Below are 26,282 nucleotides of genomic sequence, written 5' to 3'. Positions count from 1 at the left end.
CTTTGTGCAAGAAAGTCCACTTTGAAACTAGAATTCTCCAGGGAAACAAAAGCCTCCTTAGAAACAATGTTGGAATCTGGATTGCTGTGGAAGAAACTTAAAAAGCTTGAGTCCCTTCCACTTCTATTCTTGGACGGGTTTTTGGCCCCTAGCTGGGTCAGAAATTCTTCATCCTCATTTAGATTCTCTAAGGGAGTGGCTCATTCCAGCCCAGCCCAGCCTCATTCTGCCCATAGCAGGTTTCCACCCTGACTCTGCTCCCCCGCAGGGTGAGCACCAGGAGGGGACAGCTGCCGGGCCCACTTTGCATAGGGGCATGTATGACTCCAGGCAGGGCGGATTCTCTGCGAAAAAACCTCAGGGCTGCTTTCTAGCTTTAGTCATGTTCGTTAGATGAAACTTGTGGGTGTTACTAAGACATTCTGTGCCCTGAAATTGGGAGAGGTTTTGCAAACTGGTCTTAACTACTAGATTCTAAACAACTAAGCTTCCACATTCACTGACAGTTATATGCAGCAAAGCAGTCTTTCTCATTGCCTGTTTTTCCATCCTTCTATGTGCAAACACTATGTATCTTATTAGTATTTACAGTGGCTTAAACTTCAAGTACCTTTCATTAGGGATGTTGATTCTTAAATATACTATTAATGGCAAAAACCGCAATTACTTTTGCACCAACTAATACCTAGTTGTTTCTGTCTTCACAGTCAGATAGTGAGTGGAGGCAATGCAAGAGATGTCAGTTTCACAGCTTGCTTTTCTTCAGTTCCTCACATCAGACTCTGTTCTCTGTTCTGATTCTCTTTTCAGACACCTGTTTATCCTTGTTTTCTAGTTTCCAGTAGTATTACCTCAGAATCTAGAGCTAACACCCGAGTGCTCCTTGGCTGAGAGCACTTTAATACCTAATGGATGATAATAGGATCTAACATGGAGTTGTGGGGAAGTCATGGACATGGGATTGATTTATTTAATAAATCTATTTATTGTCACTACGTGGAGAGTGCACCGTACTCACCTCTGGATGAGTGGGAAAACTGCTGATATGAGGTCATTTCCCCAAAATGACTCTTTTGTTATCATGTCAGGGTGGCTTTACTTCCACCATTAGTTGCTTCCTTTTTTTTTTTTTTTTTTTTTGAGATGAAGTCTCACTCTGTTGCCCAGACTGGAGTGCAGTTGTGTGATCTCGGCTCACTGTAACCCCTGCCTCCTGGGTTCAAGTGATTCTCATGCCTCAGCCTCCCGAATAGCCGGGATTACAGGCATGCACCACCACGCCCAGCTAATTTTTGTATTTTTGGTAGAGATAGAGTTTCACCATGTTGGCCAGGCTGGTCTCGAACTCCTGACCTTAAGGGATCTGCCTGCCCCGGCTCCCCAAAGTGCTGGGATTACAGGCATGAGCCAGTGTGCTCAGCCCGCTTCCTTTTTTAAAACCAATTTTTTCCCATGTTGGTATTCAAGGAAATGTTAATAAGCATACAGTAAAAGGTGCTCAATATGCACATAAGCCTGGGACATGTGGAGTTAAACGAAACTAAATAGTTTTCTTAGCTGCAGGCTGCCCAGAGCCTGCAACGTGCGAATGTGTGTCATAATTGTTCACAAAGGGCTCCATCATGTGCAGCATTTCCTAGTTATTTGACCATAGAACTTCTTTTTTCATAGCAAGTCTATTAATAGCTCCTAGAACAGAGTTCCAATGATCATTGTGTGATGAACACTGTAGGTCTTTTTCAAAAGCTTTGAAGGTTCTTGTCAAAAGTACAAGCATTATCCAGGAGAGGAAATGCAATTGACCACCACTATCCCAGAATAAGTTGGCTGAAATTAGCTAGCTAATCTCACTTGGCAAGGCCTGAGCAACAGCTTCCTCTGTCTTGAGTTTGAATGCCTGTCTGTCATTTCTGTATGACCTATGCTAATTTTTGACCCTACTGGTCCTCTTTCTTGCCCTACAATTTATCCTCCCTACCTGACATGGTTATGGTGGGCATCAGAGATAATGTTTTCCAGGCTCCAGCAATAGCCACCCTTTCAGCCCCCAAGTCCCAACAACAAAACACTGTAAGAAGCTTTGTCTATGTCAGGCATTCTCTGGCTTAAAAGGAGAAAAGATTTTCCTTCCTAACCTAACTGAACTTAATCCTGAACTTAATCCTGAAATCTTCTCATCGCTTTTTCACCTCTGAAAAATGTGACCTTAATCAAACATGACTGCTAAATATTGGACAGGGTAAGAGCCGCAGAGAATCAAAAGGAAACATGCTGAAAGGTAGTGTGTATGTGTAATGTGTATTAAACTTTCCTGAGCAATTTCAGAGGTAGTAGTTGTGTGAAGGGTAGAATATTTGTACCATGACTTGGATTTGCTAGAAATCTTTTCAGTCAGCAGTGAAGGCAAACTGGACATAGAAGTCCTACCCACTCTTCTATCTCAACCAACTTCGAAGGTGTGAAGACAGGTAATTAAGACATCACCTGGGGCTCTACTTGTCAGGTCCTCAAACGAACTTTCACAATTAAGTTCTTTAAGATCATTTGGGTATTATGCCTTATGTTTATTTAGCTCTTTAGAGTTTGTCAAATACTTTCACATATCTTATCCAAACTGATTTTAAAAATTATTTTTATTTTACTTTTTAAATTAAATTAATTAATTCATTTTGGCCTGGTAATGTCACAAAAAAATTATGTTTAGAACGGTTTTAGGTTTACATAAAAATTGGCCTGAAAGTGCAGGGGATTCCCACATGCCTATACTTTCTTCTCCCTGCAGTTTCTCTTACTATTAATATCTGGCATTACTGAGGTACATTTGTTACAATTGATGAATCAGTATGGATACATTATTATTAAATGAAGTCCACAGTTTACGTCAGGGCTCATCTTTGTGCTGTGCAGTCTGTGGGCCTTGACAGATGTAAAATGTCATGTATCCACCGTTACAATATCATAGAGAATAGTTTCACTGCCCTAAAAATATGATGTGTTCCACCTGTTCATCCTGGAGTCCCTGGCAATCACTGGTCTATTTCCTGTTTGTATAGTTTGCCATTTCCAAAATGTCATGTAGTTGGCCAAATTCACTTTAATCTTCATGACAACTCTGTAGCTAGGCAAGTTTTATTATCTCATCATAGATGAAAGAAGCTCAGTGAGATGAGGTGACTTATCTGGGGACTCACAATCAAGGGTCCCCAAGCCAGGACTAAGACCAGCTAAAAGCATGAACATCAGCCAATCTCAGAAAGGGGTTAATTGCTAAAAACATAGACTATTAGCTTACAGGAGCCCTCTCAGCCCAAGCACTTTAATTTCTTAGTAGCTAGAAGGAGGAAGATTGCACATCTTCAAAGGAAACTAGATGCATGATATTGGTTAGATGAGACTCGGAGATGACTTCACAGATGATGGGTTTAATGCCCCATAATTATGAAGGAAGGCCAGTCTCTGCCGGTCTGACTCAGAGGGCTTACTGAGTCATCCTATTTGTCCTCTCTGCTGCTATTTATGGGCTTCCCAGTTGCTGATATCTGTTGGTTAAATGCTCACACAACCAGTCTTGCCTAAAGTGGTATCATTTATAGGGTGTTGAGAATAAACAGGGTGACAGGTGTGGGATAGTCATTTTAAAGAATATTTAGTAGCTGATTCTTTTTTAAAACTCTCCTTGCCTAAAATGTAGGTATTCTGAAAGAAAACAAAAGCCAAGACCCTTTTTGTAGAGAGTTGGAGAATGCTAGGACTTTCTGGGAGTGCTGGCTTTTGCATAGGCATGGGTAAGCATTAGTGAAGCTGTTGCTGAGAACAGCTTGGGATGGGAGGGGAATGAGAAGACAGTGTAGAGACAATGAGAGAAAAGGACTGAAACGTAGTCACCTGAGCGACTTAAGATCTGTTTGTCATTAGAAAGAGACTAGAACAGCAATACCACCCTCGTAAAGTGTAGTCATCTGGGCTGGGCACTGTGGCTCATGCCTGTAATCCCAGCACTTTGGGAGGCCAAGGAGGGCAGATCATTAGGTCAGGAGTTTGAGATGAGCCTGGCCAACATGGTGAAACCCCGTCTCTACTAAAAATACAAAAATTAGCCAGGTGTGGTAGTACTCGCCTGTAATCCCAGCTACTTGGGAGGATGAGGCAGGGGAATCGCTTGAACCTAGGAGGCAGAAGCTGCAGTGAGCCAAGATTGTGCCACTGCACTCTATCCTAGGTGACAGAGTGAGACTCTGTCTCAAAAAATAAAAATAAAAATAAAAATAGTGTATTCATCTGAGTTCATATAGTAGACTAATTGCTTACTCCAAAGGAGTGATTGAAGAAAGAATAATGAAGGGGCTGTTTACAAAGGTGAGAGCAGGATTGGGGGGCATTCTGGAGCCAGTAACTGCAGAGAGCCATGACCATCCTCAGGCTTAAGGAGGCAAGGGAAGGGGGCACTGACTGGACCCTGGAGAGACTTGTAGTTTAGCAGAAGTTATCTGACTTAACTCGGGCTTTTGGTAGAGGAAAGCAGCCACTGCTAATCTACAGGGGATGAACTGGAGAATAAATAACACACACTCTTGTTTCGGGAAGTCAGGGACCCTGAATGGAGGGACCAGCTGAAGCCATAGTGGAAGAACACAAATTGTGAAGATTTCATGGACATTTATTAGTTCCCCAAATTAATACTTTTATAATTTCTTATGCCTGTCTTTACTGCAATCTCTGAACATAAATTATGAAGATTTCATGGACATTTATCACTTCCCCAATCAATACTATTGTGATTTCCTATGCCGGTCTTTAATCTCTTAATCCCATCATCTTTGTAAGCTGAGGATGTATATCGCCTCAGGACCCTGTGATGATTGCGTTAACTACACAAATTGTTTGTAGAGCATGTGTCTTTGAACAATATGAAATCTGGGCACCTTAAGAACAGGATAACAGTGATTTTCAGGGAACAAGGGAGATAACCTTAAAGTCTGGCTGCCTGTGGGCCAGGCAGGACAGAGCCATATTTCTCTTATTACCAAAATTGGGTAAGAGAAATATCGCTGAATTCTTTCCCCAGTAAGGAATATTAATAATTAACAGCCCTGGGAAAAGAATGCATTCCCAGGGCGGGGCCTCTGAAATGGCCACCCTGGAAGAGTCTGCCTTATGCAGATGTAGATAGGGATGAAACACGCCCTAGTCTCCTGCAGTGCCCCCAGGCTTGCTAGGATTAGGAAATTCCAGCCTGGCAAATTCCAGTCAGACCGGTTCTCTGCTCTTGAACCCTGTTAAGATGTTTATCAATAACAACGCGTGCACAGCGGGACGTGGAATTTCATTAGTGATTCTAGTTTTGCCCTGAGTTTGTGATCTCACTCTGACCTCCTGCCTTGTGATCTTTTGTTGCCCTTAAAGCATGTGATCTCTGTGACCCACACCCTATCCGTACACTCCCTCCCCTTTGGAAATCACTAATAAAATCTTGCTGGTTTTGCGGCTTGTGGGGCAACACAGAATCTGCCGACATGTGATGTCTCCCCTGGACACCGAGCTTTAAAATTTATCTCTTTTGTACTCTTTCTCTTTATTTCTCAGACTGGCTGATACTTAGGAAAATAGAAAAGAACCTATGTAAATTATTGGGGGCGGGTTTCCCCAATATCTGGCACCCACATGGTCTTTCTTTCTTCCCAAGTGCATGTGGGAACCCAATTCCCTTTGGTAGGTGCAGAGAAACATCATGGGTTCGGTCCACAGAAAGGCATGTTTGACTCCCTGACAACTGGTGAGTGGTCTGTGTATGGTTCGGGTTAACTATGGGTCACATGGAGTCTAAAAATTATACTTATCTCTTCTATATTAAACGCCAGTTAAAACAGAAAAGGGTTCAAGTGCCCATGGAAAATATGGTCATTCTATTCAGGGCAGTGGAAAAATACTGTCCTTGGTCTCCTGAAAAAGGAACCTTAGATGTAGACCTGTTAAAACAGGGAAGAGTCCAAGTAACCATGGAAAATATGGTCACTCTATTCAAGGCGGTGGAAAAATACCATCCTTGGTTTCCTGAAAAAGGAACCATATATGTAAAAGTATGGGATCATATTGGTGCAACATTCTGGAAACTGGTCTCGACAGAGAATTATGTTCCCGTCACTGTTTGGGGTAGTTGGGCCTTGGTGCGTGCTGTCTTGGTGGCCTGCCAATCCCGTGATCCCCTGCAGTTGCTGCAGTTTTCTGGGTCTGGCAACCCTCTGCCTTTTCCTCAGCTTTCCTTTCCCACACGGCCTTTGTTATCTGATCAGCCTCTCCCTTCGGCTACTCCTCCCCCACCTAACGGTGCTGAAAATTCAGTGTCTAACTCTGGTGACTTTGGCTTAACGTTACCCCTTAATGATCTTACTTCTTTTCACGAAGAGCCAGTACTTGAAGCTCCCATGACCCCGACCCACACAGCCGGGGACCATATATATGCTAATTCTTCTCTCTTCAAACCGTTGCAGCATTTGCCTCTGAGCATCACCTAATGGCTCCAGGACCAAACTACAATTTACCTGTAATTCTGCAGTCCCTTCCCGTCCACTTCAGCCCCTCAACTTCCTGTCATTTCAGTTCCTCAACCAGTCACTTTGCCATCCACTCAGCCTGCTTCTCTGTACCCTTCTTCACACATGGACGCCCATAATCACCAGTATGCTTCTGCTTCTTCTACTCCTTCAATTGCCCCTTCTCATACTCTCATTCTGGTCTGCGTCGATATGTGCCACTCAGTCTTACCTTTTTAAAAGAATTTAAGGATGCTTGTACTCAGTATGGCCCTACTTCTCCTTATGTTAAAATGGCATTACAAACTTTGTACTGATGTCATTTTGCTTCCTTTAGACTGGGACCTTTTGGTAAATGCTGTTCTAACCCCATCTCAGCCTGGTAGACAGAGGAGGCCTGTCTGCAGGCTCAGCTATATCGGACTAATGGCATTCTAATTACTCAGGCTCAGCTCACAGGTTCCGATAGTTTCTCTGATACTTATGCCCAATTAATCTTTTATGCTCTTACGGCAGAACAAGTAACAAAGGTGTGTATGAGAGCTTGGGATAAACTACGTGCCCTGGCCAAGGTCTTGTGTCTTTTACTACTGTTAAACAAGCTCAATTGCTTTTACTACCTAATATCGTTTTAAACAAAGGAGATAAGACATGTGGCCGTGGGATGAGCTCCGGCGGTGAAAAGGCCGCTTATTGGATTAATGCAATTTCTAAACAATGGCCCACTTGCACCATACACATTCAAGGAAGAAAGTTTGAGGGCCTAGTAGATACTGGTGCTGACGTTTCTGTTATTTCCTCTAGTTTATGGCCTTCCTCCTGGCTTAAACATCCCGCTAACATGGGGCTAGTAGGTGTTGGAAAAGCCAAGGGAGTTTATGAGAGCACATTTATCTTACCTTGCACTGGCCCTGATGGTCAAAAGGGTACAATTCAGTCCTATATCATGCCAATTCCCATTAATCTTTGGGATGGAGATTTACTGGCACAATGGGGGGCTGGAATTAATATTCCACATAACTCTTATAGTGCTCTCAGTCAGCATATGATGGAAAAAACATGGGGTTTGTTCCTGGGCTCAGTCTCGGTTCAAAGCATGAAGGGATTACTAAACCCCTCCCAGTTACTATAAAAGAAAACAGGGCAGGTTTAGGTTATCATTTTTAGTGGTGGCCGCTGCCACGCCTCCTGATCCTATCCCTTTACAATGGAAATCTGACACACCTGTTTGGATTCAGCAGTGGCTGCTCTCTAAAGAAAAACTGGAGGCTTTAACTCACTTGGTTTCTGAACAGTTACAACTTGGAAATGTGGAACTTTCTCTTTTCCCCTGGAATTCTGTGTTTCTAGTAAAAAAAAAATCAGGCAAGTGGCAGATGGTAACCAATTTAAGGGCCATTACTGCTGTAATTAAACCTATGGGGGCCGTCCAACCCTGCATGCCTGCCCCTGCTTTAATACCTAAAAATTGGCCTCTCATAGTTATTGATCTTAAAGATTTTTTTTATATTGCATTACATAAATCGGATTGTGAAAAATTTGCTTTTGCTGTCCCATCTATCAATAATCAGGAGCCTGCAGCTCGTTATCAATGGAAAGGACTTCCTCAGGGAAAGCTGAATAGCCCGACAATCTGCCAGCTTTATGTTGGGCAAGTGCTTTCACCAGTTCGAGCCCAATTTCCCCAGGCCTATATTCTTCATTATATTGATGCTACTTTAATTGCTGTCCCCACTGATAAAGAATTGACTTATCAAATTTTGAGCCGCCATGTTGCAGTGGCTGGATTACACATCACTCAGGATACAATTCAACAGACCACTCCTGTTCAATATTTAGGAATCGTGGTCAATAAACAAAGTATTCAACCTCAAAAATTTCAGATTAAGAGAGATTCTTTGAAAACTTTAAATGACTTCCAAAAACTTTTGGGTAACATTAATTATTTAAGAACTACTTTAGGTAGTCCAATCTATGTGCTGTCTAACTTATTTTCTACGCTGTGGGGAGATTCCAATCTCCACAGTCCCAGGACTTTGACCCCTGAGGCTTCACTAGAACTAGAATTCGTAGAGGAAAGAATGCAGACCACCCAATTATCTAGAATACAGCAGTCTCAGCCTTTTCAGCTTCTGGTTTTCACTTCATTATACTTCCCTACTGGACTACTAGTTCAACATAATGATTTAGTGGAATGTTGTTTTCTTCCTTATTCTGTGTCAAAAACTTTGTCTATCTGGACCAAATAGCCATCTTAATTGGACAGGCTCAGGGTAGAATATTTAAAGTTTCCGGATTTGATCCAAATTTAATTATAGTTCGTTTAGATTGGCTCGAAGGTCAAGCCGCCTTTCAACATTCCGTACTGTGGCAAATACACTCGGCTGATTTCATTGGCATTATTCACAATCATTAGCCAAATAACAAATTGTTTGATTTTATAAAAATGACTTCTTAGGTGGTCCCTCGATTCGCCAAAGATTGGCCCATTCCTGAGGCAATTACAGTGTTCACTGATGGCTCCAGTAATGACAATGCTGGTTATGTAGGTCCTACAGACAAGCTTATTTCTATCCCTTATACCTCTGCTCAAAAGGCAGAGTAAGTTGCTATAATTACTGCCTTACAGGATTTCCCCAAACCTTTAGATATTGTCTCTGATTCTACTTAACGTGGGAAAGAGGATATGCTTGTGTTTCACCAGGAGATCATCAAATGAAAACCACAGGGAAAAGACATCCGTGTCAGAGACCACCGTGGTGAGATCTGTGCCAACTCCTTAGAAGCTGGCGCACCAAATCACAATAGATCTGACTAAATCCTCTCTGATGGTAATGGAGACCCATCTAACTAATCCCGCTTCTCCTGATTACCTTTCTTTTTCTCCTTACAAACCTAAAAGTCTCACCATTTATATTAGCCTCAAAATAATATCCCTGTGTTCTTCTCTTCCTCCTTCGGCACTCAATCTCACTTATGATAGGTTTTATTTAATGATTCTCCTCCTTACACTTTCTGTCTCACCAGTTTCCTCTCACACTGATTTACCTGCTACACAAAATTATTCTTATTGGGCTTATGTGCCTTTTCCTCCACTTATTCAACCTCTCGCCTGTATGGATGCTCCTGCAGAAATCTACACTAACAATAGTGTGTGGATGCCTGGAGCTACAGATGACCGTTGCCCTGCTCAACCTGGAGAAGAAGGCACTGCATTTAATGTTACCATGGGTTATAAATACCCACCTCTCTGCCTTGGACATGCATCTGGTTGTATCCATCTAAAAACTCAAGTCTGCACTGCTTATCTTCTGGAGAAATCAGCTACAAAGGAATTGGGACATTTGATCTCTGGCCTCTCCCTTTCTCCTTTAAAACAAATGAAAGGGGGAGTAATGGGAGATATCCCGTACTTTCAATATAAACCTGCAGGAGAACCATGCCCTAAAAATTTTGAGGACCCATCTAAAACTTTAATTTGGGAAGATTGTGTTAACTCACATGCAGTAATATTAAAAAATGACTGATACGATTTAGTAATAGTCTGGGCACCAAAGGGCTATTTAAAAAACAATTGCTCCTCTGGTGGAAAGGAATGCCTGGAGGCTACTTATTTTATTTCTTATCAGGAGAACGAGAATCATCATTCTACTTTGCATAGGAGGTTCAGCTCATTCTTTCCCTTAAAATGGGAAGATAAAGGCATTACCCCCCACCCCGCCCTGAGGTCTCGTATGATACTCCCCATTCTGAGCCCAGAACACCCAGACTTTGGAAATTGGCTATTGCCATGTCTGGACTACGAGTATGGGAAGGAGAAACTAGTCTGTCTGTTGTTCCTGCTACTGCCCCTGTCTCTCAGTATCAACATAGATCCAGACATTTTGCTTTACTTACCTCCAACCTGACTGTTCCCATACAGAGTTGTGTTAAGCCTCCTTAGATGTTGTTAGTGGGAAATATCAAAATTTGATGAACAATCAAACTGTCCAATGCATTAATCATCATTTATACACTTGTATTAAGTCCCATTTTGACTCCAGAAAAAGTGTAATGTTGGGTTGAGCTCAAGAAGGAATCTGGATTCCGGTAACTTTGCCCAGACCTTGGGAATCCTCCCCCTCAATACATTTAATTAATGAAGTGTCACTATGAATTATAAAAAGATCTAAGAGATTTGTTTTCACTTTAATCGCTGTGATCATGGGCCTAATTACAGTCACTGCACTGGCCACCACTGCCAGAATGTCGTTACATCAATCTATTCAAACGGCTCATTTTGTTAATAATTGGCAAGCTAATTCCACCCAAATGTGGAATTATTAACAAGGCATTGATCAAAAATTGGCTAATTAAATTAATGATTTAAGACAGTCTGTTATTTGGCTTGGTGATTGGGTAGTGAGTCTCGAACATTGCATGCAAATGCAGTGCGACTGGAATACCTCTGATTTCTGTATCACCCCATATTCCTATAACAAGACTGATTGTTCTTGGGAAATGGTCAAAGGATACCTTCTGGGTAGGGAAGATAATTTATCATTGGACATAACTAAATTAAAGAAACAAATTTTTGAAGCCTCTCAAGCTCGCTTATCCATTGTGCCTGGAGCTGAGGTGTTAGATCAGGTGGCAGATCTGGACTAAACCCCATGACTTGGATTAAGTCTATTGGGGGTTCCACTGCAGTAAATTTTGGAATTATGTTTCTCTGGTTAATCGGCTTGTCTTTAGTGTGCCAGACCAAAGAAGCCTGAGTCAAAATCGAGAGAATGTACAAGCCTTCATCGCCATGGCACATGTATATAAAAAGAAAGGGAGAGATGCTGTGGGAAGTCAGGAACCCCGAATGGAGGGACTGGCTGAAGCCATGGCAGAAGAACATACGTTGTGAAGATTTCATGGACATTTATTAGTTCCCCAAATTAATACTTTTATAATTTCTTACATCTGTCTTTACTGTAATCTCTGAACATAAATTATGAAGATTTCATGGACATTTATCACTTCCCCAATCAATACTATTGTGATTTCCTATGCCAGTCTTTAATCTCTTAATCCTGTCTTAAGCTGAGGATGTATATCGCCTCAGGACCCTGTGATGATTGCGTTAACTACACAAATTGTTTGTAGAGCATGTGTCTTTGAACAATATGAAATCTGGGCACCTTAAGAACAGGATAACAGTGATTTTCAGGGAACAAGGGAGATAACCTTAAAGTCTGGCTGCCTGTGGGCCAGGCAGGACAGAGCCATATTTCTCTTATTACCAAAATTGGGTAAGAGAAATATCGCTGAATTCTTTCGCCAGTAAGGAATATTAATAATTAACAGCCCTGGGAAAAGAATGCATTCCCAGGGCGGGGCCTCTGAAATGGCCACCCTGGAAGTGTCTGCCTTATGCAGATGTAGATAGGGATGAAACACGCCCTAGTCTCCTGCAGCGCCCCCAGGCTTGCTAGGATTAGGAAATTCCAGCCTGGTGAATTCTAGTCAGACCGGTTCTCTGCTCTTGAACCCTGTTAAGATGTTTATCAATGACAATGCATGCACAGCGGGACATGGAAGTTCATTAGTGATTCTAGTTTCACCCTGACCTTGTGATCTCACCCTGACCTCTTGCCTTGTGACCTTTTGTTGCCCTTAAAGCATGTGATCTCTGTGACCCACACCCTATCCGTACACTCCCTCCCCTTTTGAAAAACACTAATAAAATCTTGATGGTTTTGCAGCTTGAGGGGCATCACAGAACCTGCTGACATGTGATGTCTGCCCCGGGCACCCAGCTTTAAAATTTATCTCTTTTGTACTCTTTCCCTTTATTTCTCAGACTGGCCGACACTTAGGGAAATAGAATTCACCCATGTGAATTATCAGTGCCGGGTTCCCCTGATACTCTCTCTTTTCTCTCATCCTCTTAATTTCTGCTGATACTTTCCATTGGCCAAACCCTAAAATGAAACAGAGACCAAGGGAACTCATATGACGCAATACTCCATGAAGTCAGCCTCCCAGGGCATGGGGTCAGCAGAGCAGATGAGGGTGGAGAGGGCTCTGGAGGGCCACACACCAAAAACTTTCAGCTCCAAGAAAGAGGATCACGTTAATGCCCTAGGGATAGACAGTACTAGAAGATTTTGTTGAAATCTGCTTTCTTAAGTCTTTATTCATATTAAAGGTACGATTAATTAAGTAATTAAAATATTATAATGACATATATTGAGCATGCAGTTTCAACTTTATATATCCCCTGGGCCCTGAAAATTCTGAAGTGCCTGTTTTGGAAGGGTCCATCTCCCCCAAGTCCCTATGGAAAATCACTCCTAAGAGGCAAAACAAGGGTAGCTGTGTTAAAGTTGAATGTGTATGGAAAGCTTATTAAAACGCCATTGCATAGTTATAATAATAAAGAGGGGGTCCCAGTTTGTACCTACACATATTAATATTTTCCCACTTTGTACTTAGATTTAGCTTAAGTTTATCTGTTTATTCATTCAACAAATACATACTGTGCTCGTGCTTTGTGACTGTAAAAGGATCTACAAAATCTGTCTCTTTCTAATAACCCTCCTGACTCCTGGTCCCTGGCCCCCAGCCACCACTGGCAGGACTGATGGTAGGTGGTGAGGTAAAGGAAAAGCCTCTCTGAGGTGGTGACATTTGAGCAGATGAGGAAGGAGTCAGTCCTGCAGATCTTGGGGACAGGCTGAGGAAATAGCTTGCTTAAGGATCTGAGCTTTGCATGAAGGTGGAAGGTGCTAGGGGAGGCAATGATACGGTGGTCTGAGGCCTGTTCATGGAGGGCCATCCAGGCCATAGTAAGACATTTAGATTTTATTCTGAGAGTTATGTGTAGTAAGTAGAAGGTTCTGAGCAGGCAAGTGAAATGACAGAATTTATGTTTCTAAAAGATCACTCCAGCTACTATCTGGAGATTGATTCCAGGGAAATGGAAGCAAGGGAACTGATTAGGAGGTGATTTCAGTGGCTGTGACAAGGGATGACGGTGGTCAGTAGAGATGCTGAAAAGTGGTTGGGTGTGGATACACTCTATGTGGATATTTGTATTGTCCTTTTAGTTAAAGATGACAATTTTCTAAAGAAAGGTTTCCTTTTGTGGATGGGGTTGAGGGAACTCACACCAGTTAAAATGAGTTGAATTGCTGTTGTCTAACTTAGCCCACCTTAAATTCACTCAGGAGACTTATTATAAAGGAAGATTTCTGGGGAGATTTATTTAAAGGAAAGCAGAACTGGCATAATCCTTTGGACCTAGAGCACCTTGAAAAGCTGTTGCCAGGACACGCAAGTGGGATGGTGTCTCTTGTGCAACTGATAAGAGGAAGTGACCCTTGGATTGAAGGATGTAGAAAGATTAAATCAGAAAGAATCAAAGTTCAGAGTTGGCAAAGCCACAAGCCCTCTGTAAGGGCCAGCAAGGTCCTGGGCCTGAGAGGCATCAATAATTGTCACCTGAGTTGAATTGAACTGAAATAAAGAAGTAAGTATCCTATATCATCTATTGAACTCTTTAAAAAGGTTGCAAGATATGCATTACTAATCTATATATTATCTTAAGAACAAGCAAGACTTGGCTCTGAAGAGAGCAGCAGATCTCCCAGCACAATGTTTGAGCTCTGCCAAGGGTCAGACTGCCTCCTCAAGTGGGTCCCTGACCCCCATGTCTCCTGACTGGGAGACACCTCCCAGCAGGGGCCAACATACACCTATACAGGAGAGCTCTGGCTGGCATCTTGCGGGTGACCCTCTGGGACGAAGCTTCCAGAGGAAGGAACAGGCAGCAATGTTTGCTGCTCTGTAGCCTCCACTGGTGATACCCAGGCAAATAGGGTATGGACTGGGCCTCCAGCAAACTCCAGCAGAGCTGCAGAAGAGGGACATGACAGTCAGAAGGAAAACTAACAAACAGAAAGGAATAACATCAACATCAACAAAAAGGATGTCCACTCAGAAACTCCATCTGAAGGTCACCAATATCAAATGCCAAAAGGAGATAAATCCATGAAGACGGGGAGAAACCAGCATAAAAAGACTGAAAATTCCAAAAACAAGAATGCCTCTTCTCCTCCAAAGGATCACAACTCCTCACTAGCAAGGGAACAAAACTGTACAGAGAATGAGTTTGACGAATTGACAGAAGTAGGCTTCAGAAGGTGGGTAATAACAAACTCCTCCGAGCTAAAGGAACATGTTCTAACCCAAGGCAAAGAAGCTAAGAACCATGAAAAAAATGTTAGATGAATTGCTAACTAGAATACCCAGTTTAGAGAAGTCCTTAAATGACAAGATGGAGCTGAAAAACACAGCACGAGAACTTTGCGAAGCATACACAAGAATCAATAGCCAAATCGATCAAGCAGAAAAAAGGATATCAGAGATTGAAGATCAAATTAATGAAATAAAGTGTGAAGACAAGATTAGAGAAAGAAGAATGAAAAGGAATGAATGAAGCCTCCAAGAAATATGGGACTATGTGAAAAGACCAAACCTACGTTTGATTGGTGTATCTGAAAGTGATGTGGAAAATGGAACTTGGAAAAGTTGGAAAATACTCTTCAGGATGTTATCCAGGAGATCTTCCCCAACGTAGCAAGGCAGGCCAACATTTGAATTCAGGAAATAGAGAGAACACCAAAAATATATTCATTGAGAAGAGCAACCCCAAGACACATAATCATTAGATTCACCAAGGTTGAAATGTAGGAAAAAAGTTAAGGGCAACCAGAGAGAAAGGTCGAGTTACCTACAAAGGGAAGCCCATCAGATGAACAGCAGATTTGTCAGCAGAAACCCTACAAGCCAGAAGAGAGTAGGGGCCAATATTCAACATTCTTAAAGAAAAGAATTTTCAACCCAGAATTTCATATCCAGCCAAACTAAGCTTCGTAAGTGAAGGAGAAATAAAATCCTTTACAAACAAATGCTGAGAGATTTTGTCACCACCAGGCCTGCCTTACAAGAGCTCCTGAAGGAAGCACTAAACATGGAAAGGAACAACCAGTACAAGCCACTGCAAAACATGCCAAAATGTAAAGACCATCGACGTTATGAAGAAACTGCATCAACTGACGGGCAAAATAACAAGCTAGCATCATAATGACAGGATCAAATTCACACATAACAATATTAACCTTAAATGTAAATGGGCTAAATGCCCCAATAAGAAGACACAGACTGGCAAATGGGATGAAGAATCAAGACCCATTGGTGTGCTGTATTCAGGAGACCCACCTCATGTGTAAAGACACACATAGGCTCAAAATAAAGGGATGGAGGAATATTTACCAAGCAAATGGAAAGCAAAAAAAGCAGGGGTTGCAATCCTAGTCTCTGAAAAAGCAGACTTTAAACCGACAAAGATCGAAAGAGACACAGAAGGGCATTACATAATGGTAAAGGGATCAATGCAACAAGAAGAGCAAGAACAAGAAGTGCATATATATCCTAAATACATATGCACCCAATACAGGAGCACACAGACTCATAAGCAAGTTCTTGAGACCTACAAAGAGACTTAGACTCCTGCACAATAATATAGAAGACTTTAACACCCCACTGTCAATATTGGACAGATCAATGAGACAGAAAATTAACAAGGATATTCAGGACTTGAACTCAGCTCTGGACAAAGCAGACCTAATAGACATCTACAGAACTCTCCACCTAAAATCAGCAGAACATACATTCTTCTCAGCACCACATCACACTTATTCTAAAATACACCACATAATTGGAAGTAAAACACTCCTCAGCAAATGCAAAAGAAAGGAAATCATAACAAACAGTCTCTCAGACCACAGTGCAATCAAATTAGAACTCAGGATTAAGAAACTCACTAAAAACCACACAACTACATGGAAACTGAACAATCTGCTACTAAATGACTACTGGGTAAACAACAAAATGAAGGCAGAAATAAATAAGTTCTTTGAAACCAATGAGAATGAAGACACAATGTACCAGAATCTCTGGGACACAACTGGAACCGTGTTTAGAGAGAAATTTATAGCACTAAATGGCTACAAGAGAAAGGAGGAAAGATCTAAAATTGACACCTTAGCATCACAATGAAAAGAACTAGCAGAACTGAAGGAGATAGAAACATGATAAGCCTTTCAAAAATCAATGAATCCAGGAGCTGGTTGTTTTGAAAAGATCAACAAAATGGATAGACCACTAACCAGATTAATAAAGAAGAAAAGAGAGAATAATCAAATAGATGCAATAAAAAATGATAAAGGGGATATCACCAGTGATCCCACAGAAATGCAAACTACCATCAGAGAATATACTAAACACCTCTATGCAAATAAACTAGAAAATCTAGAAGAAATGGATAAATTACTGGAGACATACACCCTCCCAAGTCTAAATGAGGAAGAAGTCAAATCCCTGAATAGACCAATAAAAAGTTCTGAAATTGAGGCAGTAATTAATAGCCTACCAACCAAAAAAAGTCCAGGACCAGACAGATTCACAGCCGAATTCTACCAGAGGTACAAAAAGGAGCTGATACCATTCCTTCTGAAACTATTCCAAACAATAGATAAAGAGGGAATCCTCCCTAACTCATTTTACAAGGCCAGCATCATCTTAATACCAAAACCTGGCAGAGACACAACAAACAAAGAGAATTTCAGACCAATATCCCTGATAAACATTGATGTGAAAATCCTCAATAAAATACTGGCAAACCAAATCCAGCACTACGTCAAAAACCTTATCCACCACAATCAAGTTGGCTTCATCCCTGGGATGCAAGGCTGGTTCAACATACACAAATCAATAAGCATAATCCATCACATAAACAGAACCAATGACAAAACCACATGATTATCTCAATAGATGCAGAAAAGGCCTTCAATAAAATTCACTACCCCTTAAAACTCTTTTTAAACGAGGTATTGCTGGAATGTATCTCAAAACAATAAGAGCTATTTTTGACAAACCCATAGCCAATATCATACTGAATGGGCCAAAACTGGAAGCACTTTGAAAACTGGCACAAGACAGGGACGCCCTCTCTCACCACTTCTATTCAACGTAGTACTGGAAGTTCTGGTCAGGGTAATTAGGCAAGATAAAGAAATAAAGCATATTCAAATAGGAAGAGAGGAAGTCAAATTGTCCCTGTTTGCAGATGACATGATTGCATATTTAGAAAACCCCATCATCTCAGCCCAAAATCTCCTTAAGCTGATAAGCAACTTCAGCAAAGTCTCAGGATACAAAATCAATGTGCAAAAATCACAAGCATTCCTATACACCAATAATAGACAGAGAGCCAAATCATGAGTGAACACCCATTCACAACTGCCACAAAGAGAATAAAATACCTAGGAATACAACTCACAAGGGATGTGAAGGACCTCTTCAAGGAGAACTACAAACCACTACTCAAGGAAATAAGAGAGGACACAAATAAATGCAAAAACATTCCATGCTCATGGATAGGAAGAATCAATATCATGAAAATGGCCATACTGCCCAAAGTAATTTACAGATTCAGGCTATCCCCATCAAGCTACCATTAACTTTCTTCACAGAATTGGAAAAAAAACTACTTTAAAGTCCATATGGAACCGAAAAAGAGCCCATATAGCCAAGACAATCCTAAGCAAAAAGAACAAAGCTGGAGGCATCATGCTACCTGACTTCAAACTATACTACAAGGCTATGGTAACCAAATCAGCATGATACTGGTACCAAAACAGAGACATAGACCAATGGAACAGAACAGAGGCCTCAGAAATAACACCACACATCTACAGCCATCTGATCTTTGATAAACCTGACAAAAACAAGCAATGGGGAAAGGATTCCCTATTTAATAAATGGTGTTGAGAAAACTGGCTAGCCATATGCATAAAACTAAAACTGGACCCCTTCCTTACATCTTATACAAAAATTAACTCAAGATGGATTAAAGACTTAAATGTAAGACCTAAAACCATAAAAACCCTGGAAGAAAACCTAGGCAATACCATTCAGGCCATAGGCATGGGCAAAGACTTCATGACTAAAACACCAAAAGCAATGGCAACAAAAACCAAAATTGACAAATGGGATCTAATTAAACTAAAGAGCTCCTGCAAATCCAAAGAAACTGTCATCAGACTGAACAGGCAACCTACAGAATGGGAGAAAACTTTTGCAATCTGTCCTTGTGACAAAGGGCTAAGATCCAGAATCTACAATGAACTTAAACAAATTTACAAGAAAAAAACAACCCCATCAAAAAGTGGGCCAAGGATATGAACAGACACTTCTCAAAAGAAGACATTCATGCAGCCAACAAACGTATTAAAAAAAGCTCATCATCACTGGTCATTAGAGAAATGCAAATCAATACCACAATGAGATACCATCTCATGCCATTTCCATAGAATGGAAATCATTAAAAAGTCAGGAAACAACAGATGCTGGAGAGGATGTAGAGAAATAGGAATGCTTTTACATTGTCGTGGGAGTGTAAATTAGTTCAACCATTGTGGAAGACAGTGTGGTGATTCCTCAAGGATCTAGAACCAGAAATACCATTTGACCCAGCAATCCAATTCTGGGTGTATACTCAAAGGATTATAAATCATTCTACTATAAGGACTCACACACACATATGTTTATTGCAGCACTGTTCACAATAGCAAAGACTTGGAACCAACCCAAATGCCCATCAGTGATAGACTGGATAAAGAAAATGTGGCACATATGCACTATGGAATACTATACAGCTATGAAAAAGGATGAGTTCATGTGCTTTGCAGGGACATGGATAAAGCTGGCAACCATCATTCTCAGCAAACTAACACGAGAACAGAAAATCAAACACCACATGTTCTCACTCATAAGTGGGAGTTGAACAATGAGAACACATGGACATAGGGAGGGGAACATCATGCACTGAGGCCTGTTGTGGGGTGGGTGCCTAGGGGAGGGATAGCATTAGGAGAAATACCTAATGTAGATAATGGGTTGATGGGTGCAACAAACCACCAAGGCATGTGTATACCTGTGTAACAAACCCGCACATTCTGCACATGTACCCCAGAACTTAAAATACAATAATTAAAAACGGGGAAGATTTCCTAATCTCTTACTCAAAAGATCCTGATTCTCCAAGACCGAGACATCTGCATTTTTGAACTCAGACTGAGAATTACCATTTAAGTATTTAGCACCACCCCCTAGTGGTGATTTCTTGAAATTGCAGATGTAACAAATTTAAAATACTTTGAATTCTTCCTGCGTATTTGTTGAACGCAAAGTAACAATCTTTCGCCCCTATTTTAGAGCTAAATATAGCTAGTTTCAGGGGAGTAGCCACATGGGGGTAAAAATTCCTTATTCCCCAGTGATTATCTAGAGAGAACTCTCAGAAGTATTAAGATAAAAAAATAGTTCATAAGTAGCAATTAATTAGCTACTACTTATTGTCAGAGAGCAGTTAAAGCTTCCAACTTATAGCCAAACTGATTATTAAAGAACTATACGATTAGAGTAATTGAAACCGTGCAGGTGAAATGGAAAGTTAGTGGCCTCCGAAAGTCATGAAAAACCAACACTGAACTTACACCAACTATGGAAGAATAGCGGTACGATCCCCAGGGGTGTGTATTTCTTTGAACCATTGTTTTAACTGGCTAGAGGAAGTTTGTGTTTAGAATTTTATTAGCTTATCATTTTGGGTTGGAAAGTTTTGTTCTATAGCAGCAACGCAGACCAGCCTGCAATGCCACCACCGTCTCTATCCTCGCTTGTCTGCTTTGGTACCTTTTTCCCTTGGACTTTCCAGAGGGTAGAACAGAGAGCAGTCCGGTGGTAGAGCCCTGACAATGGGAGGGAAAATGTTCCAAATATTCTAGATGGGGCAACTGTTTCTACACTTGGGTCAGCTGGAAGACTCTTCCAGCTTCACAGTGTGTTTGTTGGCTTACTTGCTTTCTGTTTGTCGTTCTCAGATTCTCCACAAATATTCATCCTGCATTTCTAACCCCCATGTTTTCTCTTGCTCAACACAGGCTCATATTTGAACCAGAAGGTCATCTAGTACAAATTTCTCACATGCTTGATGAGGAGACTGAGGTGTGAGTAGGGTGGCTGCTCTTAGGTTAAAGAAAGGGGTGGCTGTCCAGTGGAGCTGTGTCCCAGCACTGCTCACGGCTGCCCAGTAATAGTTGCAGACCAGTGTTCTTTCTGTGACCATCCAGCTCCTCAACATCTGCTTTTCATTTCCTTCCTCCATCTCTATAAACATCCCCTACAACCACAAACGCGCCCCGCTATGCGTGCGCGCGCGCGCGCACACACGCACACACACACACACACACACTCAGTTTTCTTCTTTCTGCAAATCCCCTTTCCTTCCCATCTTGGCAAGCTGCCCAAAGTATGAAACATTAGGCAAGTTGAACCTTTAAAAAAATCCTTTATTTTAGAATAAACCCAAAGGAAACCTCAGCTGTGCAACTTTCACTAACTAAATTATGCAGTGTTTCCTTCTGTTCCTTCATCTTGATTTATTTTTGTGGGTTAAGCCTTTGATGGGGGAAAAAAAGGTTTATTTGTTACACTCCAGAGGAGAAAGAACTTGAAGGAGGAAATAGAAAACAAAAGGAAAGGTGAGTCGAAGGATTAAATAACGAATCAAGGGAACACGAAATACAAATCTGGACGTGCCCACATGTACTTTTCCATTTAGAAACACACCCAAGAAACAAGTGGTGCGTTTACTCATTTTTTCGAGACTAAAGCCCTTGCTTAGTAGTCCCCCGAAGTTAGCGTTAGCCTGCCCTCTAGTGGTGACTGAAAACATGTGCTAGACTGTGGTGCCCAATGCAAGAGCTTTGCTTGTCCCGGAGACAGACTCTTGAAAACCTCACGATTAGAAGGAATGCTTCAGCAACTTTCCAGTAAATGCAGTAGATGGAGACACACGCTGGAAAACTGCAACCTAGGCAACATTGCTTTCGTTTGACTCTTAGAAGATTGCTAGGCACTCAGAGTTATTGAAACTCGGGTTGACCATAATTTATTTGTCATGCTTCTTATTTCCTGCTTTTAAAAAATTGTTAAAACTGTTAAGATAATGGAGATTTTAAGCACATACAGTTTATAAATCCGTTAGCGCTTCACGCCATTCATTATCTTAAATACCCACCAAATGCAGAAATTTGGGTGGTGGTATGGAGGTGCAAAGGTTAATAAGACACAGATCCTGTCCTTAAAACTTACTCTCTGTTTGGAAGAGAAGACCTATTTGAATATAATTACAGTACATGGCAGTGGTATAACAAAGAGTTTAAATATACATATATATATATGTTTAAATATTATCTATATGTGTACACACACACACACACACAAAACTGCTAGATATGCCCACATCTTACTTAATATTTATCACAATTATGTCTCTTTACATAAGAGGAAAGGGAGATTCAGAAAGATTAAGTAACTTATCCTAGTTCAGATAGCAAATAAATAGCAAAATTAGAATTTGAATTCAGGTATTTTGATTTTACTTTCATTGCAATTAACTTCAACAGAGCTTTATTGAGAATCTACCATGTACCAGGCGCTATGCTATATGCTGAACATGCAAATATAGGAAATACCACTGGCCTCGGGGTTATAGTCTTGTAGGGGACTGGGCTATGCAGAAACAATTAAGCTGTATTGTGATATATGCAATAATGCAAGTTTGTACATATTACCTTCTAAGCAAATCAGCAAAGACTGTTCCTTTTCCGTAAGTTGTTGACTTTCTGTCATGTGACCTTGGTAAGTAACCATGATCGAACTGATCAAGAACCTGTAACTTGGCCAAAGCTAACCACAAAATTGTGTGAAACTACAGGATACATAGAGTAAATATTTATGGGGTTTCATTATTGCAGATTACATTGAGGAGAGAAAAGTTTTACACTTTTACAATCTTAGGTTTACCGAAACAAAAGTGGAGGTAACAGCTGAACTGGTGAGAAGCAGAAGCACAGATAGGTGAAGGAGAGAAGTGGAATTGTGAGTGTGACACTGTCAGGAGTCAGGGGCCGAAGGTTCCTCTTCTCAAGGGGGCGCTACCATAACTGACTCAAGGGGAAGCCCTTACTGACATCCCAGGGCTCTGGGAGGCTGGACTACAACCTGCCTAGTGTCACACCCGTGCTTCCTTATTGCCTTAAATAGCTTTCCAATCACCCACATCACCAGAGGTCACCCAAGACTGCTTGATCTCTGCAACAGAAAATGTAACTCCTGCAGCACCGAAGTGGTGCGGAGGAGAGTGAGGAAGTGTGGCTGGAAGGGTGGACGCAGCAAGCCCTTTACCAGGAGGTGATGCCAAAGCAGAGTTCTGAGCTACAATGGAGGGTTTGCAAGGAAGACAGAAGTTTTTGCAAGGAAGGAGCTGCAACGAGGAGTTTGCAAAGAAGACAGAGGAAGGTACTTCAATAATTCTGTGTTTATTCCAGTACTGGACATAACCCATGGCAAACCTTTATTTCCAGGATCTCCTTTGTGTAATAACACCAGAAATCCTCTCTTCAGGAACCCTGGCTTTGGGAGAGTGGCATGAGAAAGGAGAATTTTCTCTTTTATGGAGACTGTAAGACCTGAAGCTCGATATGCTGACCCTATTGTGTGGCCTTAAATATTGGCATATTCTTCTCAACCAGGATATGGGGATGCAGCACTGGGCTAGGGGATTGTGCAAAACTAAGGATACATAGAGAAAACTCTTTGTGGGGTGCCATCATTACAGGTGATGTGAGGAGAGAAAAGTTTTAACTTTTTACAATCTTAAAAGGTGTTGTCCTGTATGATCAGTATAAATCTACTTTTTCATGTTGTGTTAATTTTTTTCCCACTCATTTGGATAAAATCCAGGGATCCCTATGATCCCAGCATAAAATCACACTTAAAGAAACACAGTCTTTTGTTTATCCATTCATCTGTTAATGAGCATTTGGGTTGATTTCAGCTCTTGGCTATTGTGAATAGTGCTGCTATGAACACGGATGCACAAACATCTCTTCAAGATACTGCTTTCAATTCTTTTTTGGATATATGCCCTCAAGTGGGATTGCTGGCTGTATTAGTCCATTCTCACATTCCTATAAAGAACTACCTGAGACTGGGTAATTTATGAAGAAAAGTGGTTTAATTGACTCACAGTTTCTGCAGGTTGTATAGGAAACATGACTGAGAGGACTCAGGAAACTTACAATCACAGCAGAAGGTGAAGGGGAAGCAGGCACATCTTCACGTGGCGGCAGGAGAGAGAGTCAGAGTGAAGGAGGAAATGCTACACACTTTTAAAAACCAGATCTCGTGAGAACTCTGTCATGAGACAATACTAGAGGGATGATGCGAAACCATTAGAAACCACCCCCATGATCGAATCACCTCCCGCCAGACCCCACCTTCAACATGTGGGGATTACAATTCCACATGAGATTTGGGTGGGGACACAGAGCCAAACCATATCACTAGATTATGTGGTAATCTTAGCTTTAATTTTTTGAGGAACCTCCATACTGTTTTCCATAATGGCAGGATCATTTCACATTCCACCAACAGTGCAAATGGGCTCTAATTTCTCCACATTGGTGCTAATACTTGTTATTTTCTGTTTTCTTTTTAACTAGTGACCATCATAATGGGTGTGAAGTGAAGTGTAAATTGATTTTAAAGTACAAACTCCCTTTAAAGTGGTAAGGGGATCTCTGAACTTTCATGCTTTCTGATAAACTTTGATTTTATCAGCCAGCGGAAATAATTCACTTAAGCACATGTTATTTTGATCTAGGCAAGTAGTTAGGATCCTGGAAAGAGATCTTAGATTTCTTTAAACTTGGTAAATATAAAACTGGAAGCCCCAAGAGTGGCGGCTACCTGAGAAGTCCCACATGGGGTACTTCTCACTCAGTTGTTTTGACCCTGAGGACATTTTTATTGAATGAAAACAAACATTTTCATCAGAATTATTCCAACATTTCTGGAAATATTGTTAAGAAATTATTTTCTAGAGACAACTGTCTTGAATTAATGTAATTCTTTGATCAAATTTCTTCCTGTGCCATTAAACAATTTTCAGTATTTTTATTTTACTGAAATAGTTTAGATTTTATTCAGTGATCACATTTTGTGTCCATATTAAATCTTTCCAACTTTAGCATCAGCAATTTTGAGGTTTCTTTTGTAGTCATTTTCTACCAAACCTAATTTTCCTGGGCTAGATTTTGCAGGTATAATTTTTGACAAGAAGATTTGATTCTTTTGTCAATTTTTGAAGTCAATAACAAATTTTTCTGTGTAAAGCTTTTGCCTTTGTCAGTTTTATTTTGTGTTATTTCTATAAAGTGCAATTTTAAAAGGGTTCACTTTTGTAGTTTTGAGACTTACCAACACAATGAGATTCTTCAGTCAGTTTTTGTCAATATCAAAGTTAACATGTATAATTTTAGCTATTATCAGTTTGATCCTGTGTAGATTCTTTTTACTACATCTATTTTTTTTCTAGTGACCAGTTGAAAATGTACTTGATATAAAAATATCAAGGTCATAACATCGTGTTTTCATTCAAAGCTATTTTGGTTTAAAAATATTAAAAAGGTAGAATCCACCTGTCTTTTTAGGGGCATGGATTTCACAGGTAAATCCTTAACCTAGAAGTGGGAAGTTCTGGGTGTTTGTCTTTGTTCTGCACTCATCACCCCTGTATCTACAGTCTGATAGTCTTCATCTAAAAGTGAAGTGATTGAAGTGTGTGATTTCTAAATCCCCTTCCAACTCTGATAGTCTATGACTTAAATTCCTATCTGTAGGAATCTATTCCTATGTACAGATTGAGCTATTTGATCATTGCTTTGCTTCATATTTGATTCACTCCTCTCCCCTGTCAATCAGTGCCTCCTGACAACCAACCTGTCTGTCTGCACTCGCTCAGACCTGGGCAGGAGCCTTTGATGTTCCCTAGACAGATTTGCATGCTGTTCCTAGAGTCTTGGCTTCTGATCTGCTCCAGAGTGCCACTGCTCTCAGGCTTTCTGAGCTCAACCCATATCCTTTCTGATTGAGCCCCCCTCCCAGTTGGGCTCAGAGCAGCCTGCCTCCACTCTGCACTTCGTCTGCCTGGAAGCTACAAGGTTACCAGGGACCATGCTGAGCCTTGTCTTTCCCTAGCTCCACTCCTCAGCCTAACTCCTATCACCTCTCTTTGTGGGTTAGGCATGAAGGGACAATCTTGGGGTTATGTGGATGTAGTTTACGGTAGACCAATCTTAAAGGCAGCAGAGGTAGGATGGAGCCCAAGGCCATCGTAAGCAGGAAGGGGACATAGGATAGAACACATTACTTAAGCAATCATTTCAGGATCCCAGGAGGAATGTGTTGGGCCATTTGCATTAGAACAATTGGAGGGAGGTTTAGTGAAGGGACTGTTTACAAAGGATGAGCAGTGTTTATGGAGTCCATAAAGGAGAGTGTAGCACCACTGAGTTCAGTTAGACTCGTCACCAGAAATGATATGAGGAAGGATCAGTTACTGGAACCTGAATGGAGAGAATCACATAGAGATGACTGCAAGACAGTACTTCAGGGATCTAGCCAGAAGCATAAATACCCCAGCCTCCACTCCTTCTCCCTCCCTCTTATCTCCTGTTAAGGATCTCTAATTGGCAGAACCCAACTGGAGGTCAGAGGGCAAGGGAGTCCATTGATGAAACTCATACA

Source organism: Macaca mulatta, chromosome 6 (genome assembly GCF_049350105.2).
Source record: "Macaca mulatta isolate MMU2019108-1 chromosome 6, T2T-MMU8v2.0, whole genome shotgun sequence".
Taxonomy (NCBI): domain Eukaryota; kingdom Metazoa; phylum Chordata; class Mammalia; order Primates; family Cercopithecidae; genus Macaca; species Macaca mulatta.
This window is presented reverse-complemented; position numbering follows the sequence as displayed.